Here is a 19,725-nt window from a genome sequence, read left to right as displayed (position 1 = left end):
ATCAGTCACGCCGGATCACTCAAATTATTACCTTTTTGAATACCATTCAATTAGATTAGCGTACCCAACATGCATTACAGAACATTCAAATATGACTTTGTAATAATCACACTATACCACTTCCTGTGAGGTCAAAACCTCACACAAACATTTATACACATCCTAGACCCGTAATCACATCCAACAGTCACCATGATCACGTAAGTTACCCCTCGATAAAGGTTACCTGTCGCCCGAGTTTAACTCATATGCCCCTCATAACATATTCCCCCATTCACACAACCATCACTTCCTGCCAAGTATAACCATACTATTACTATTCAACTATTAGCATCCGCCTCATCTAACCACATCTTATACCCTCTTACAATCATACACAACAATCAGGTCCCTACCAAATCAACCTTTTTAGAATTGCTACCCTTCTAATATACCATCACTCTTAACCACTAGTGACAACACCACAAACGATAACACTACCACTGTCCGAACATCAAACCTCTTACACTTATCTCTAAACATCACGATTTCTTTCCTATCTTTGGTTGACATCGCAAATAACAAACATCGAATCCATCAACAAAATTACCTCAATATTCTTCCCAATAATATCCTTAATTGTATCATCATCTAACTCTCCGCCAAAAATCTCGTATCGTGCAAATATTCTACCAACTTCTTACTTTCCTTAATTCCTCGAAACTCATTACTAATCATGTTGTCCCAAAACTCCTCTATAACCATTAACTAACATCCTCGTGACGCTATCACACATTTCAATGATTCCTTACCTTTATATCACATGACTCCGGTGAATATTTTCCTCTACTTACTTTTATCCTTCTTTTCTCTTTACACTCAATAATACCAATTAATAGTTCAACTCCTTATTCCTTCTAGCTAACTCTTTGGAAATCCATTCGTTCTCACTTTGCTCCAAAACTCACATCTAATTATTTCATATCGATATCATCTCACTCTTTCTTACCACAAATATTCTCTTATTATGTCATCAATCACCCTTGCCACTAATCCATCCATAAAATCAACGTTCTTGTTCAACAATTGCATCTTCCTTCTTACATCTCTAGAAATCAAAATTCCTTTCATACCGCTAATTGCCCAAGGAAAACCCACAATAGTTTCATCTCTTAAAAGCCAAATCTCCACCCCGCGACATGCCTCCACAAAGTTCACTATATACCACTCTTCTCAACCCCTTTAAAACGAACTTTCATTATGTATATTCTTAACCCACACGGCTCTTAACTACCTCCCTCCATAATTCTTTACACATCTCAGGTTGTCACTATCCATATCCTTACTCTCAATCCTTTCATTCTCACGTCCCTTAGACTCACATCATCCTTTGCCCACATTCACTTACTTTTACGTTACTCAACATACAAACATATCACTCATATCATCTCACAAAACATGCTCTATGTCTCTATACACCATACCAATCTTCCTTTTCTTTTTCCACTATCTATCACAACACATATAACTCATGTCCTCCCACCGAACTCATACTCACCACAAAGCCACTCACTACACCACAAGATTGGGCAACTTACGCGTCAAGACCAATATACATGTAAAACAATGCATAAAAGAGCAAAATAATAACTTTGAATTAAACATAATATGCAACGAATTCAAAAGATAAGCATATGACCCAAAACAGGGGTCACTAGATCGAGTACAGGCCACTCGATCGAGTAAGGGATTTGTAACACCCCCATACTCCAAGTGCCTTACCAGGACCACTCAGGTATGGAGACATCACCATCTCGGTTGCCCGAGGTATGATAATCAAATAGACAAAATAGAAACAACATTTATTATAAATAGTTTAATGAATGAATACGATCCTCGAAACCAAACTGAAAGTGCAATACATTATTCAAAACTAACTGTTCTCAACTGAAATAGAAATAAATACTAAACTACAGCGGAAGACTCTATCGTCATGTCGTGGCCATCCCAGCTATCCCCGTATCATCTCTATACCTGCTCAATATCTGCTCACCATCCCCGAATGGATCACCGCAGGTTTTACAAAACAACACCGGGGTCAGTACTAATCACACAATCAAAACAGACAATAACAATAAGGCAAACAGACAAATTGAACTGAATCACACATACACACAACACCAACTCCCATCATCATCTCAACACTGATCGTCCACCGGACCACCGCCGCTGGGGGACCGCAGCCGTTCCACCTAAGCCCCGCTCATCGCATTTGCGATAACCCTGTCCATTAATGTGCACATCCCCTTTCGTGGCGGGTTCCACGAAGGGCGAAACTAGGGCGTGAGATCACTCCCGCAAGTGACCCCACTCAGCCGAGAACGCATCTCGAGAGCCATAGAAACCAATCACAATCACAATCACAATCACAATCACAATCACAATCACAATCATCTTATTAAACAACTAACTACAGCACATCACCAATATCCCATTATGGGACTAATACTGAGTAGGAAATCCTACCTGGAAAGCAAACACGCAGACGATCTAAACAGCTGTCTCAAAACGGCTCCTCTACGAATTCTCCTCCTATCACACATAACACATAAAGGCTACCAATTACTTACTACTCATAAAACCCCCAAACCCTAAATTAGGGTTTGACCAAAACTAGCAAAACATTATAAAAATTATGCTAGAAGCTTACCCTCGACGCAAGGAATCCAACAACACGAAAAACAACGAGAATCGACCGTCGAACTCCGGAATCGTTAAGGATGCGATTAGGAAGAAGAATCTGCGCTTTCTCTCTTAAACAGGTTTTAGGTTTTGGTAAAAGTGTTTTAAAACAAAGACGAATTGGTTTAAATACCCTAATCGCATAATTAACAAAACCCGCGAAAACTCCCCCGTAAAACCGGACGCTCGATCGAGTACCCAAGGTACTCGATCGAGTACCCCCCTACTCGATCGAGTGCCCGAGCTACTCGATCGAGTGCCCAACAGGTCAGAAACTATTTTGCTGCGACACTTACCCTTACTCGACAGAGTAAGAGCTACTCTATAAAGTACCCCCAAGGCTATAAATACGGAGTATTACACAATCAACCCAAAGTATAAATTGAACAATATCATCAAAAATTATACGCATTCAATAGACCACACAGCATATGAAGGAAGTTATCGTACATATAAAACGTTCTTAAATGAGATGTCATTATTAATTATTATGCCCACTTTAATATCTCATTATTGACCTAAAGCTTAATTTTCCTATACTCCACATTTCTAATCAATCAGAAAGTAAGAAACACACTACTCTCGTGGTTTATGGTAACAATAAGGTGTTTAAGACATATGAACATGATGAAGTGGCCAGTACCTGTCATTTCGCAGTAGTAAGAGCAGCTTGTCGGCCCAAAGTAAAGGAAAGAAGGGAAAGTTGAAAGGAACTCATCGTACAAGAGGATGAGAAGAATATGTATGGCTCAAGAAGACGCAGCAGATGAGTAATAGAGAGAAATGCATGGCTCAGAACTCAAAAGGGGGTTATCTGGTGAAGGGCAAAACGATAATAAACTACTGTAAGATTAAGTATTAGGCTGTTGACGGAATGCCTAAGATGTAGTCTCATAAATTATATCGGAGGAAGTCATGGAAGTAATGACTCATGGAAGTAATGACTGACATATGTCAAATGAATTTTCATGTGGAAATTCGAAGGTTTATTCATAGGCAGGGATTTTTTTTTAATTATTTCCAATTCCACAAACCATACTTATGACTTCAAGCTCTCCTCAGCAGATTTATCTAATCAATCTCAATCTATGTTCGCCATTAAGCATTCCCATGAATCTAATCAATCCCATATATATCAATCACCAAACATAGCAATTGTAAAGCATTGATGACGTTCTTTTTACATACGACACGGCTACATTTAAAGACTGTCGAAATAGGTAGCATTATATCTGTCAGCCCCATCAATATAAAATTTCTTGCGTTTATAATATCAGCAATTTCTCAACGCAACTTTAAATTTGCCATTGCATTTCATCATCCAACAATAATTCTTCCCAATTTGACAGATATGTCGGTCAAGAAAAGAGATTTTCACCTGTACGGAAGAGTAGAGTCAAGGAAAGCTTCGTTAATTTGACCCCCAAGAAGCTGTAGCTAGAAGAACAAACATTAACAAATAAACCATTAGACAAGTCAAACAAAACCAAGTAACTGTGGCAATACGGCAGAAAATACTATAGCATATAACAAGGCCCAACTGGCCAACTTTAGAGGCCAAGGGAGAAGGCCAAAAGGTATAGTGAATTAGTGTCCGAAAAAAGATATGACGAAAAACAAGGGACAAATACTGAGCTTGAAACTGAAACAAATATGGACAACAGTCATCTCAATACAATGCTTATGCAGCATTATAAACACAATCACAGTAGCACTAAATTGTCTTGTTCTTTACGCTTGATAATTAGCATGCAAAGAAGAGAAGAACATGTACTCTCATATTCCACGATGTGCAAGAAGTTCAGGAATGAGCACTAAGTAGTTATGCTACTCAACTTGCCATCAAAATTATGGTTATTAAGACAGTTAACGGGGTGGAAACCGAGACTATAGCCTTGGACACACTGTAAAAAGAAGCATAGGAAACCATCTATAGGAAAAGAAGGTGTTAGGACTCAAACTGCAATTATATCAAGGCATACCGGCATGTAGACCTGTAATGACCCGTTATTTTAGGGTCGAGACCCGATCCGAACGGGTCGACCCATTGGGTCAAAGGTAAATCATGAATTTTATTAAAATATTAATATTTATATATTATATTTGAAAAAATAGTTAAAAAAATATTTTTTTATCACTTAAAATTACAAAAACAACTAAAAAGTTAGTTTTATATAACTTTTATAATATTTAATAATAAAATAATTATTAAAAAAACTTTATTTTAATAATTATGTCAATATAATTAATGTAAACGTTGAATATGATTAAAATATTAATTTTAAATATGATTTACATTTTAAAAAAAATATTTTTTTAATTAAAAAAATCATTTAAAAAAGACGTTAGAAATTATTTCTTGACACGTATTCTGACCCTAAGCTGACTCGTGACCCGTATATGACCCGACCCGTATTCGACTCGACCTGTATTCTGACCCGACCCGTATGATCCAACCCAGGACCCGACCCGCCCGACCCGTTCGACAGGTCTACCGGCATGGCATAGAAAACTCAAAAAGTAGTGAACGGCGAGGGCGTCATTAAAAATTTTTTGGATATAGTCACATTTTGGAATTTCATGTTGCCATTATGTTAGGGTTTCAAGACGCCATTTCTTGTGAAAAGAGAGAACATCAACTACAAACATGAAAACTCAAACTCGTATTTCTAGATCGTCTCAAGATGTGAACAACCAACACATTCGGTAAATTTTTCAAATTCAGGCTGTGACCCATTCTGCTACATTTCCCTCTAAACCAATTAAACAACCTCGCCAATAGATCAAACTAACCAACATCTAGAAATCAACTACAAATAACCATCTTGACAAGAAAATGTGACAAACAGCAGTTTGACATGCAATATAATTAAAATAGGGACAAAGGAGACATAAGCATAATGGAATCTGATGACCTATTGAAATGTAAATAATCAAATTAAAAGCATTTTGTCTTGCTTAAGACCGTCTTCACTCAAGACACCTCACAATCTCCTTTAATTTTCCACATTTATTTTGATTGCGTATGAGAATTGCCTTAAGTCAAGAAGGTCTTAAACAAGAAAAGGTAAATAAAAAGATAAGAAAAAAAATATCAGTAGACTAAAAAAAGCCCACCTTTTGAATAAAATCAACACCGAATTTCTAACAACTATGTCTAAATCCCCATTTCTTAATCGTTAATGTTGTATTTCTTTGTTAAACATGGATGATAAACACTCTTTATCATTTTTTTTTGTCAAACCCCAGAAAACCCAACAAAGCTTTGATTCCTTTCATTTCATAATTATTGTTCATTTGCTATTTGGAAACGCGTAACATGTTTCCATCGGTAAAAAATATCAATGTGACCTATAAATATATACGAGAAAGAGATAAGTGTTTTACTTGAAATAGATGTGATCACTTTCTATGTCATTGCCTAAGTTGGTGCCCAGATGTTCCATTAAAAGATTTGAACTTTTTGAAGTTGCTTGCTGGATTGGAGTTGTGAGGGGACACCAGAGAAATAAATAACGTCTATTATCACAGGTGAAAAAAAATAAGTACGACAAAGTCACTACATGAGAATCTAAAACGATTCTATTATCACATCAAGGTAGAACAACACTTTTTGTAACCATCTCATTGAGTCACAATTAGTCAGCAGAGTGGTAGAAAAGAAAAGACGGCCATAGCTTCTCACAAAGTTGACCTACGTCAAACATATAAAGAGAGTGTTTACGCGTCCTTTAAGCCCTCAGGCCAAAAAACAAGAAAAGGTAGAGAGGCCCCTTCCGTCTTAATCGCCTTTTACTATAGAGTCGTAAAAAAACTTCAGAGATAGCAACATTGCATTTTATCAGAATCAGTCAGTACTAACCACAACTCAGCTATGAATTGGAATGGCTAGACTTTCTGAACCTTGGAAGCTTTATTTTATAAGCGGGCTCTTTTGCATCATAAAATAGTTATACTAAATAACTCAAATTATGGAACACTGATGTGAAATGTCGCCACAGCTCTAGATAAGGGGTTTCTATGATAAGGTTTGAAAAAAAGTAGATATTTGCAGAGGCATTAGGCGCGTTTACTATTAAATATTGAAAACTCTTCCTCTAAGCAAATTAATTGAGCAAAACCTATTTCTAATCTCTTAATAGTTCCACATAGTTGCAACTTGCAAGTACAGAAGCAACAATCAATTAAACGCAAATCTGATCAATGATTAGAAGGCGAGATACACATACCACCCTGCAAAGGACCAAGACATTTAGACAAGGAGTGCCATGTTTTCACCACTGTTATAATACAACTTCTGTTCGGCATCTTCTTTACTTATTTTGCGACAGTTCTTTATATTGTGCCCACGCTGTCGACAATACAAGCATATCTGTCCAAACACAAAAAGGTGAATTGAGATTTATAGTAATTTGGGATATGCAATTTCACATGTATTTCATTATTACTCAAATAAATGTGTCATCCAACTAAGATTTAGTACCTCTGTAATCATACACTCTCAAAGCTCAAAGCGTCTTTCAACGTTGCATACCCATTAGCAAGACGGAAAGCGGCAATTCCAAGCTTATTATGGCGAATTAAAGCTGCAAGCCACCACATGCATCAGTGTAAATATTGTACCCATGAAAAGAAAGCACATAAGCCATAATTTTACTTAGTGTATCACTATAAGAAGAAACAGCAGCATACTCACATCGGAGCAAGCGCCTCTGTACGAACATTCATATGAGGGTATGAAGTAAAGTTGGTTAGAAACTTAAATTGGAAATATAGCCCAAACAATCTGCCCAAACTAATCATAATTTGGGAACATGGGTACTTGCTAAAGCCCGAAAATAAATTTTCAATTTGCCCAATTATTGCATGCAATCAATTTAAACCTTATAAAATGCCAGATCATTGCACGAAATCAATTTAAACCCAGAAGTAATGAAACCCTAAAATAATTTAAATTAACCCACAATCATTAATCCATCTCAATAGCTAACATTTAGGAAGATAAAATTAATATGAATATGCTTTACAAATAGGATAGGAAGAAAAAATAGAGGAATCAAGGGCAATTCAACTGTGATTGATCTAGAAATTAACTGCCTTTACGACACCTGCAGACCACCACCATTGCTGTGAAGAGGAGTGATTTAACGTCTCAAGAATTGGTACGGATTGTGGAATTCTGGAGCGATGAATTGGTATCGATTATGGAATTCTGGAGCGATAAATTGGTTAATCTATGATCCGTAAATTAGAAGGAGATCAAAAAAAAGGGAGAGAGAGGGAGGCAGAGATGAAAAGAACACTAAAGAGGAATATGATACAGAGGGACAAAGGAAAGAGTGAGAACGAACAGGAAAGAGGAAAGAAGGGAAGTGGTATAGTGAGAGGTAGGGGCAAAATGGGAAGAATTCACCAAAGTTACTGTGCTGGGAACAGTAACTTAGGTTTGGGTTTTTAAAGAGTGTAGATAAGAATTAAAATTGGCAACATTCCGAGTTTGAAAATCATGCTATTCTGAAAGTTGATTTATTTGAAAAAACGGTTTTAAAATGGGCATAGGATTTTCGAAAATTGACGTGGAGGACAAATAATTAGCAAATAGTCATTCACATATTAAGTATGTATGCTCCTAGACTCTTCTACGTTTCGGTCAGTCTTCTAAAAGAGGGTCTATGCCAGTTAAATCACCTTGCCGAGTTAGTCAAGTACCCTATAACCAGAAGTGTGGCATATGGTAGTCGTTACTTGCGCACAAGATGATACCCCATTGAATACAAGCGATACGCAAGAATTCATGGCATGGTGGACGTCACCCCCTATCCAACCTCTGACGGGGAGGAGTGGTTCGAATCCTAAAGTCAATAAGGGTTTATGCATGCTAAACAAAAAAAACATGTGATAGATATTCCTAATTGTTATCGTTTTCCTTTTCGAGTTTCACTGTCCCCAATGAAGTCGTCAAATTGTGGACAAGGTAAATTCATTTACGCGAATGTTTTTTTTCAAAAAACACTTTTCCTTTTAAGAGTCGGCGCTAAATTTATAGGTGGAATTTAGAAACCAATCTTAGAGATTTGAGTTTGTGTGAGAGTACATGTTTCGGAAGTTAATTATCTTCATTAAAAATACCTAACCCTGCCCGTTGCAATAACGACCTCTACTAATGGACTACGATGGCTATTTGGCTATGTATCATATGAAATGCAATCATTGTTTTAAACCCTAAACATGTGAATCGGATTCTATGTCGTTTAATGCTTGTAAACTACTTGGTCAAAGTTGTTTTAACATGTGAGATGGTTCATTAGCTATTCTAGCAAAAACACAAAACAAAGAGAAGGGAAAGATATATTCTTACTCGTTAGCATAACATAGATTAACAAACATTAGTGGTTAGATTACAAACAATTGCAATAAAACCAAATAAACAACACCCAACTTCCACGGCCAAACACGGCTAAAGTCGACAACAAGGGCATGAACTCCGAGGTGTCCACGGCTGGTCACAATCGAATATGAGTCATGCTAGGCCTAGTCTAGGTCAATTCGGGTTTTATTCACGTGACATGCAATATTTCAAAGCATATGATGTAAAACAAGCGAACAAGCAAGCAAATTAATCGATTATTTCATAAACAATTAACATGTGATTAAATAAACAAAAGCGACTAAACATTATATCAAAACAACCCTATGATCATGATTCTCATATTATTCATAGCATAAATCTATAAATCAAATAAACATGCCGATAGTTGATTAAACATGCTAATAGTTCAATCATTTCTTAAATTGAAAAAAATAAGCCTAAACATCCAAATCTAACATGTGAATCATACCAATCATACATAAAATTAGACTAACTATAGTCTAGAAAATCGTGTCACTCACCCCAGGCTCACGGCACACATACCAATGCAAACCGACATAAATAATTCTATTTAATGCGATTTAAACAAATCTAATTAAGTAATTCTAATAAATTAAATTAAACATTAGAACTAATCATTTGAATCAAATCAAATCATATTAATCATTCCAATATTTCAAACCATACGTTAGTCATCCAATTTTGATATAATTATTTCATAATTACGATAAAACATGTTAATAATCAATAAACATGTGAATAAATCAAATAAAACATGTAAAATAATCAAATTGAAATGCTTAAGCAAACAAAGACATAAACTTCAACAATTTACAACAAGTCTAAATCATATATTCAAACTAACAAACTCTAACTTATCAAATTTAAGCAAGATTAGAATCAACTGTAAGGCAAATCTAACCTAACAGAAACTAAATCCAACACAACAAGGTCATCCATCGGCATATCCACACACTACTAATAACGTCCTCCTTCATTCAACATCAACAATATATAATAATCATCACTAATTATTTCATAATTAAAACGATAAAACAATAATATAATGTGATATGAAAAACATAATTCAAAATGAAATTAAAAAGGAGAAAGGAGGGATTTTAATGCACCCTCAACTTACATGTATGGTTGATACCATATTGGATCGTAATCAATCATAGATCTTGTCTCGAGGGGCCTTCGTCAGTGAAATAAAAAAAGCAACAACACGTTTTTTGTCAAATCGAGTAGTGTTTTTCAAACTTGAATTGCAAACTCGTTTCTCAAAAAAATTCGACTGGAAAGATGTTTTAGAAACTAGAAAGAACTTAGATTTTGAAAGTGTAAACAAGCAGGGATCATTTTATATAAGAGGCATGAAAATCAAGGACAAAAGGTTGTTGTCCACGCTTGAATAAACGCGAAACTAGAGTGTTTGCACACTCTATTTTTCGAACAAATTCGAGGCAAACTTAGTATTTGTTTCTGAGTTTTCTTGCTTGTTAATCGTTATTTGGTGTGTGGAGGTTCTTGCTGTTCCAGGGAGTTAAGGAGGCGGAGTATTTATAGGGAGTTATGAAGGGTAGAACTCGTGTTACCCGAGGAGATGTCAACTCGGGTTATTGGGTGTTTGTGTTGGTGTTGGTTGTGATTTCGTGGAGAAAAAGCTAGGGTTTCTGGAAGGTTAGACACTAGGTTACTTGGGGATCAAGTTAAGAATGAATTTATCCTAGGTTTGAGCACAAACGGGATGTAATAGGAGCTAAAAACGAGCTACATGGGCACGGGTTCGTGCTCTGTTTTGAGATGTTGTCCATGGGCTGTTCGGGCTTGGTTTTGAGGTAATTTGAGGGGCTTGCTTGGTGGTTAGTCAATGTTATTATGTGTAGGATAGTTGGGTATAGATTGGTGGTGATGGGTTTCGAGCTTGGGTCAGTTTGGAATGGGTTTAATGCTTGAATTGGACACGGGAAAAGGAAGAGCGCGGGCTGTTTGTGTGAGGTTTGGGACGGGTTTTGGGGGGTTTTAAGGGAGGTAATGGCTGGGCTTGAATGAGGACTTAAACAAGGGTTGAAGGTGGAGAGGTTTGGCCAAAAGTTGCATCGAAATTCGTGCCCAAAGCGCATAGAAAACAAACTTGAAATCGCGTATAAAACCTTCGTAAAAATCGAGTTTTTCAAATACGATTATTAAAACAATTTTAAACTTTCAAAACGATTTTTCAAATCAAAGCAAATTTTATTTTCAAAAAAATAAGAAATTAAATTCAAATTAAAATAATAAAATGATTTTAAAATCTTAAAACCAAATAATTTAAATATCATTTAAATTAACAAAAACGCTTCATCGACACTGCCATTCTACGTTGTAAAACATACCCATATAAATGACAAATGACAACTTAGGAGTACATGTCGTCCTATCATCATCGGGTGTTTAACGCGTTTTCTATAAATTCCAATATCGACATGTTAGGTTTATATACCTCTTATTAGACTCCTCTAATAGTGAACTAATTAAGTTCTTAATTATTTGTTCTTTAGATCAAATGCAAGCATAACAAAATAAGAGATTTATGAGGGAAAAAAATGTCCCTTACATCATTATTTTCGGATTTATGGGCACAAGTAAGGTCTCCTACCTTCACTTGTTCTTGAGCTATAATGAGTATTAGGATGATTCTCCAAAATCCCAATGTAGAGATTCTCCTCTTGATTGCACCCAAGATTTAACCCTTATCACTACTAAATAATATTTTCTAGATATTTAATTAGTATTCTACCTTAAAATTGATTACTAATACTCATATATTACATTAATAATATTAGTAATGTTGTTGAACAATTTGGATCATCATTTCTCAAGTTTTTGGAGAAAGATGAAAGAGTAGAGAGAAAAATGCATGTGATGTGTATATGAATGAATGAATGTCAAAATAAAAGAACAATTCTCTTATCATAAGAAGAGGCAACCGGTAAGAGCATTGGCAAATAGTCCAAAAATTGGCATCTTGCTTTTTGCTTTTTTTCCTTCTCAAAATTGTAGGTGTAAGGCTATGTTTCAATAGATATGATTATTATAATTTTAACCATTAAAATAAATCGCCCATTACATGTTATTAATTAATTTAATGCATATTTATCAAATAAATATCATTTTATAAATTAATTAAATTATATACAATAAATTGACTAGTGATTCTTGATCACATAAATAAAATGTGTCATATAATTATAATTCACAACATCTTGTAATTATAATTAATCATTCATTCTTATCTCAATTGTTTCATAAAAAATAATAAATTTTAGTTTAGTAATAAAGAATTTCAATTATTAAAATAAATCTTATTTAATCCCATTACAATAAGATATAAATTTTCTATCTCACAAATGAATTGTTCAATTTTAAGGAATTGATCAACTTGTATCGTCATACAATTAATCAACTTTACTGATTATGGCATCATCCTTTAGGTGTGACCTTAAGGGATCAACTAACCACCACCGTCCGACGACGGTAATGTCAAACTCTAGCAAGCCAATCATTACTGATTAATGTTGATCAGTTGACTATATAATTTATCATCCCTTTCGTATTCTTATTATGAGATTTAATTATGATATTAAATCATGTGATCGCACTATTGTTGAGGACACATAATGCAAAAATCTCCGACTTGTCCGAGACAAGTGTGCGTCACCAATTCTCTTGTCCTATTACAATCTCCCACTCAATGCAAGGTGTCTCGCAGGTCGTACTTGCACTTGATCATATCTTGAGTGGTTTTCTCGATCTGGAATGTAACTGTCTGACCGGAATTATCTACCGTAGATACCTTCCGAGCGTGGCCACGCATTTCCACTTCACTACTCCTCGAGTGGCCTTGAGATTTCAAACAACCCTAACAAGGGATGGACAATTCTTATCGCACTATTCCCTTTGTTTAGCCACAGTTCATCATAACCCAAAATATACCCATTTGAACTCATTTACGACAGTCGTAGAGCATAAATCAAAGCCAATCAGAAATTTGTGCCAACTTGGGCAAATAGTCTCTAGTCAAAAGAATTGACTCATAAGAATACTATAGCAGCCCTTGCCACGACCAGGCTTTATGAATTACCAGAATTCTATAAGAGGTCACAGCTCGACAGAGTGTCTCATACAGTCTGCCTATGTGATCGACTAGTCATCCCGTATGACTCTATGGCACTTGAACTTGCCATCAATCACATGACAGTCTAGTCACTTCAAGACGTTACCTCATATAAGTAACTAGGGGTGAATACCATGTCAATCCAGTTCACTTTAATGGGGTTCAACTTGTCTCTACAACCCATTTGGATACAACAAGGTAATGGGTGAGTTTAATAAAACTCAAACGATAAATGCGATTATCACATATGAATAGTCCATACACTATTACTACTTCATATCTTATAATCTTTAGTATACCTTTTACACCAGTCGAAATGTAATAAAAGCTTGGTAAGTGGATATACCCTATATCCATGTATTCCAACTTTATCATTGTTATTTCCTTCTTTTTAATGTTATATCTAATATCATGAATTTATCTAAGTATTTGTCTAGTCTTCCTACTAGACTTGGACCCTTTAACTTGAAAGATGCTCCCACTGTTATCACATAACTTGTGATAAAGTCATTTGTTGAGGGATTCACCCTTAATCCCTATGTTGAACATTTTATCACAATTTACTTAGATTTCTTTTGTAGAATTTGCAATGCACGAAACTAAAACACTTTTCTAGTCTCTAACTCCTAAGTCAATAAGACATCCTAGGATTTCTAAATCCTTTTCAGTTTGGAAACTAAAGTTTGTGCAACCCTTCAACACATAACTTAGTTTATCATCCAAACATATGAAAGAAACCTTAATTCTTCTCAAGAATCTCAAGGATGTTCTTTAAGGCTTTCACAAGCCATATCATGGGAATTATCTTGTCATTGACTTATCATACTCTAGGCATATATCACATCATGGCATGTGCGTCTGTTGGCCTACATGATCATTCTAATGCCGGAAACATTAGAAATCGATTTCACGTAATCAACAACTTAATAGGTTCAGTGAACGACTATGACTCTATCATAGTAATTCCACTTCCATCAACATGAATAACCCATTCAACCTTGTTGATGTTAAACAGATATGAAAAGATCTTATCATCATAAGACTCTCAACTATATGTCAATATACTCTCACATAAATTCAAAAATCTGGAATATTTGCACCCTTTTCCAAGTCTCCCAATTACTCTTTCATAGAAGAGTGCATTGGTACATTATTCTCAATAAGTAATATGTTATCAACATATAAGACATGGGAAAATAATTCTTGCTCCCACTTAACTTCATGTATAATCATGATTTTTCAATCATGTGAATAAAACCATTCACTATTATCACATGAACGAAGGGTATAATCCTTTAATGCTTGCTTAAGACCATTCTAGGATCACTTAATAAAGCTACGCATAAGATGTTAGAAGTCTTAGATCTTTATCTAAGGTTTTGTGTTCCAAACACATCTTTCTCTAAATTCTCATTTTAGAAAAGCGAATTTTTAATATCATTTGCCATTCTTCATCAAAATGAATGTGGCGATTCCTAACATATCTTTATCTTGATCAACATCTTCATGTCAATTTATGCATTTAAGTACTCTAAAGCTCTATTTACTTTTGAAGAGACCCTCGCTTTAAAGTAAATCTACTTCTGAGTAACAATTTTTGGATTGTAGTGCTACGACTCGTATGTAACAAGGTCGATTTGGGATAATACCATTACTTTCACAAAGCAATATTTTAACAACAAGACATGTGTGCTAAACTCCCACTGAACTATACTCCCATTCTATCTTTATAGATTATAGTCCCATTACTTTCACAATGTAATACATTAACTATAAGATATGTTTGTGACGATCCAATCAACTCCCACTCTATCTCTCAGAAATACATCTATCTTCTTCAGAGATAGCTTTGTGAGACACAAACATATATGGTGAAGTAATTCGAAGTTCGTCTAGACTGACGAATTTGCACATAAAAGACCAACTCTATCATTGCAGCTTGATTCATGTCATATGCTAGTCTGATCCATGACATTTGTTAAATAGACTCTCTATTTCAGGTATCTATTGATTGACCAGTCGCTTAGAATTACGTGTCCATTTTGGATTGCAAATTCCCAAAATTGAGTTCAATAACTCAAACCGACTCATATTAGTTTGATCTTATGGGTAGTGACACTAGGTCATAATCCATATTTTAATAAATCAAATTCATTACTTAGATATTTGCCACTACGATCGGATCGTAATGCTTTTAGTACTTTGTCCAATTGGTTCTCTACGACATTTAGAAATTCCTCATATTTCAAAATGCTTCACTTTATATTTGATTAAGTAAATATACCCATATCTACTTAAATCATCGGTAAAAGTGATAAAGTAGTCATAAATACCTTTTGCGGTGACGCTCATTAGAACACATACATCGACATGTATTAGCTCCAACAAATCACTTGCTCATGTCCCTTTACCACTAAAGGAGTACAAATCATTTTGTAAAGGAGACAAGATTCGCATATTCCATATGATTGTAAATCAAATGGTCCAATAATTCTAGTCGACACAAGCGTTTTATGCGTTTCTCATTTATGTGACCTAATCGAAAAAGCCAAATGTAGAAATCATTTGGATTACTAGTTATGAGTCTTTTGGATCGTATTATGTAGATATCTTTTCTTGAGTTGGAAGTGTCTAAAACATGTATATCATTAAGATAAGTGACATGGCTCACAACCTTCTCTATTTTCAACAAAATAAATCCTTTCATGTCTAACAAAGAAATGGAAATAATGTTTTAGACAAGGTGGGTACATAATAACAATTATGTAGATTAAAACTCAAAGCTATTAGCAAAAACAAGTACATAAGTCCCTCTCGAAGTGGCGGCTACCCTAGCTCCATTTCCTTGTCGGATATTCATATCACTCTTGTTTAGTTTTTCCATATTTCCAAGTCCCACTTGGTGTAATCATTCCAACTTTGATATCTCCCAAATGCTTGGGGCAATTTCGCTTCCAATGGCCCATGACATTACAATAATGACATTCCTCATAGGATTGGGCACCCTTCTTGGTTTTGGTTTTGGTAGTCCCACTATCTATTTCCAATTCATTATCAGGTTTGGGTTTCTCACCCATCTTTTCCTTCCCTTTAATAATAACAATACTCCTTTCATTTGTAAGGACACTCTTGCTAGAACTCCCACTGAATTTAATATTTCCCCTTGTTTCTTCAAACAAGGATACCTTTGGTTTAGTGAGATTTTCGTCACAAGATTTTCCTACCAAAGTGGTGGGCATTAATATTGGAGTGGGTGGTGTGGAGGTGATAAAGAAGCAAAAATTTCCATCCTGACCGATGCCAACTCGTAATTCTCTAATCGTATCATTGTCATACTCGGAGCACTTTTCATCGAATGATTGGAGCCATGAATCAATGGTGATTGGTGTAGCAGTGTTAGATGAATTCATTGCGTATAATTAACTACAAAAACGGAAATAAAGGAAAGAATGAACATCTATCGTTTTAATCAAACTTGTAAACACTATAAACAAGTTTTAGCATTTATATAGTGACCTCTACCTAACTATCATAAATGATTCCATGATCCAAATTCACCAGGCACGGTGAGCCGATTCATCCCTTATCAATATAACTCGGTGGATTAATCTCTTAATCGATTCTACTTCTAGAACTCTCGGTCGATAAAAATTACTCTAATATTTATTTTTAGCCCGGAACACATGCAACTACGGTCACGAATACTTCCGTTGAGCTCAATCCAAATTTCGATGTAATAACATTTTATTACCACTTACCCAACGTAACAAGTTTAGTACCCCGGTGAGCCGAGCCTACTTCCTTATGAAATTGGGACTCATGGTTTCTACTATTTGGCAAGGCTAATTCTCAATTATTATTTAGTGAGAGGTCTTTTCAATTTATTGTCTATCACGTTTTAAGTGAACTAAACCGGTGAACTGTGATAATTATAATTGACACGGTCGATGACTCGATATGAAATGCATGTGTTGTTATGGCGATTTGGCAATGCATGCAACATATTAAAAGAAATGCAAAGCAATAATAAAATTCCTAGTATGGCCTTCCTAAAATAGAAAATCAAATAATCTATTATATATTCGGAAACCAACGCATTTGGTCCCTTGAATCTTCAAATAGCACGCCTCCCAAGAACACTGTCTTCTTCGGAACACCTTTCCGAATGGCACCATCTTTGTAGAAACTCCATACTTATAAATAATAATAAAAATACAAAGCTATTCCTATTATACATTTTTAAAATGGAAAAATAGTAAAAATAAAAGTGATACGATATCACATTAAATTACAACCGAATCAATTTTGCTCTTCATTACGGAAAATATCGATTAAAAGTAAGGACATACTAAGACAAAATTACATAATTCAAAATTATATAAATAAAAGACATTCAACAATTGAAATATGCAGCATTATAATATGTATGTATCATGCTAAATTAAGTGTCAAATCGCCCTATTTAACTTATATCGTATATATAACCCGGTTTTATGGAAATGTGTGATAATAAGTTTTTAAAATCACAAATTAACACTTAAATCATATCTAAGCTCAAGTTAATTATCCTAACACTCTTAGGACTCAAAAATTAGTCATCACTCAATTTTTGACAATAATTTCAACTTGATTTAATTTTTACGCTCATTTTTGACCTTAAAATCATAATATTTATGAAATAAATCCAAATTATATTACAATAACTTCAAAATTTGAATTTTAAATTTTTTAACATTCTGGAATATTTCCATGACACTTATAATGTAAAAAATCATGGTTAAATTTGGAATTAATTTTGAGAAATTATAGTTGCATTTTATCGGTTTTATCTCATAAAACATCTAAAGTATCCAAAAATTAATCCAATCAATTTTATAACCTTAGATCTGATTAGTGGGATATTTATTCAACCTAAAATAATTTTCTCATGTCATGAAATTCGTTTTAGCTATTTATGCTAAAAGAGTCACTATTTATGCCATTTTTACTCTAAAAATTCATAAATCATGCTAAATGAGATCATTTCATCTCAAAATTTACATAAATCATGCATGTGACAACATATTAGAGTTTTATGGCCTAATACGAAATTTAACTATTTTTTACCATTTTACCTCTTTTAATCCATTTTATCTCATAAAAATCATAAATCATACAATATTAATCCAATTAATACGAGCTTTTACATACAACTTGTAAAATATGCATGTGAGGTCATATAAAATATTCAAGGTCATAGAGTAAGTTTAACTATTTTTAGTCATTTAACCTCCATTTATGCTATTTGTACACAAAAAATTCATAAATCATGAAATATTAATCACATTAATATGATATTTTACGTGCAATACATAAAATATTCATGTGAGGTCATACTAAAATACCACGACAAGTAGTCAAGGTTAACTTATTTTAGTGAATAAAAGTTCATTTTACTCATAAAAATGTAATAAAATCACTAAAAATCATTAAAATGAGCAATAAATTTCCATAAATCATAAAAATGACCTAAAAACATTTTAGGACCAGAATATATAACATGCAAAAATATTTCGTGACCTACTCTTATAAATCACTAATTTTTAGTTTTATATGTTAACATTTTAACTCGGAAAAACAATAACCGATATGCTCTGAGACCACTTGTTAGGTTTATATACCCCTTATTAGACTCCTCTAATAATGAACTAATTAACTTCTTAATTATTTATTCTTTAGATCTAGTGCATGCATAACAAAATAAGAGATTTATGAGGAAAAACGATGTCCCTTACATCATTATTTTCGGATTTATGGGCACAAGTAAGGTCTCCTACCTTCACTTGTTCTTGAGCTATAATGAGTATTAGGATGATCCTCCAAAATCTCAATCTAGAGATGCTCCTCTTGATTGCACCCAAGATTTAACCCTTATCACTACTAAATAATATTTGCTAGATATTTAATTAGTAGTCTACCTTAAAATTGATTACTAATACTCATATATTACATTAATAATATTAGTAATGTTGTTGAACAATTTGGATCATCATTTCTCAAGTTTTTAGAGAAAGATGAAAGAGTAGAGAGAAAAATGAAGGTGATGTGTATATGAATGAATGAATGTCAAAATAAGAGAACAATTCTCTTATCATAAGAGGAGGCAACCGGTGCGAGCATTGGCAAATAGGCCAAAAATTGGCATCTTGCTTTTTGCTTTTTTCCCTTCTCAAAATTGTAGGTGTAAGGCTATGTTTCAATAGTTATGATTATTATAATTTTAACCATTAAAATAAATCACCCATTATCCTCTATAACCTACAATATTTCGGTCCATATGTATAAAATGGACTACCATTTTATTTTTGTCAATTTGTCATTTGTCACACAATATGTCACATGTAGTATGTTATATGTTATTAATTAATTTAATGCATATTTATCAAATAAATATCATTTTATAAATTAATTAAATTACATACAACAAATTGACTAA

This window comes from Silene latifolia, chromosome Y (genome assembly GCF_048544455.1).
Source record: "Silene latifolia isolate original U9 population chromosome Y, ASM4854445v1, whole genome shotgun sequence".
NCBI lineage: Eukaryota > Viridiplantae > Streptophyta > Magnoliopsida > Caryophyllales > Caryophyllaceae > Silene > Silene latifolia.
The sequence above is the reverse complement of the archived record's forward strand: the minus strand, read 5'-3'. Positions refer to the sequence as shown.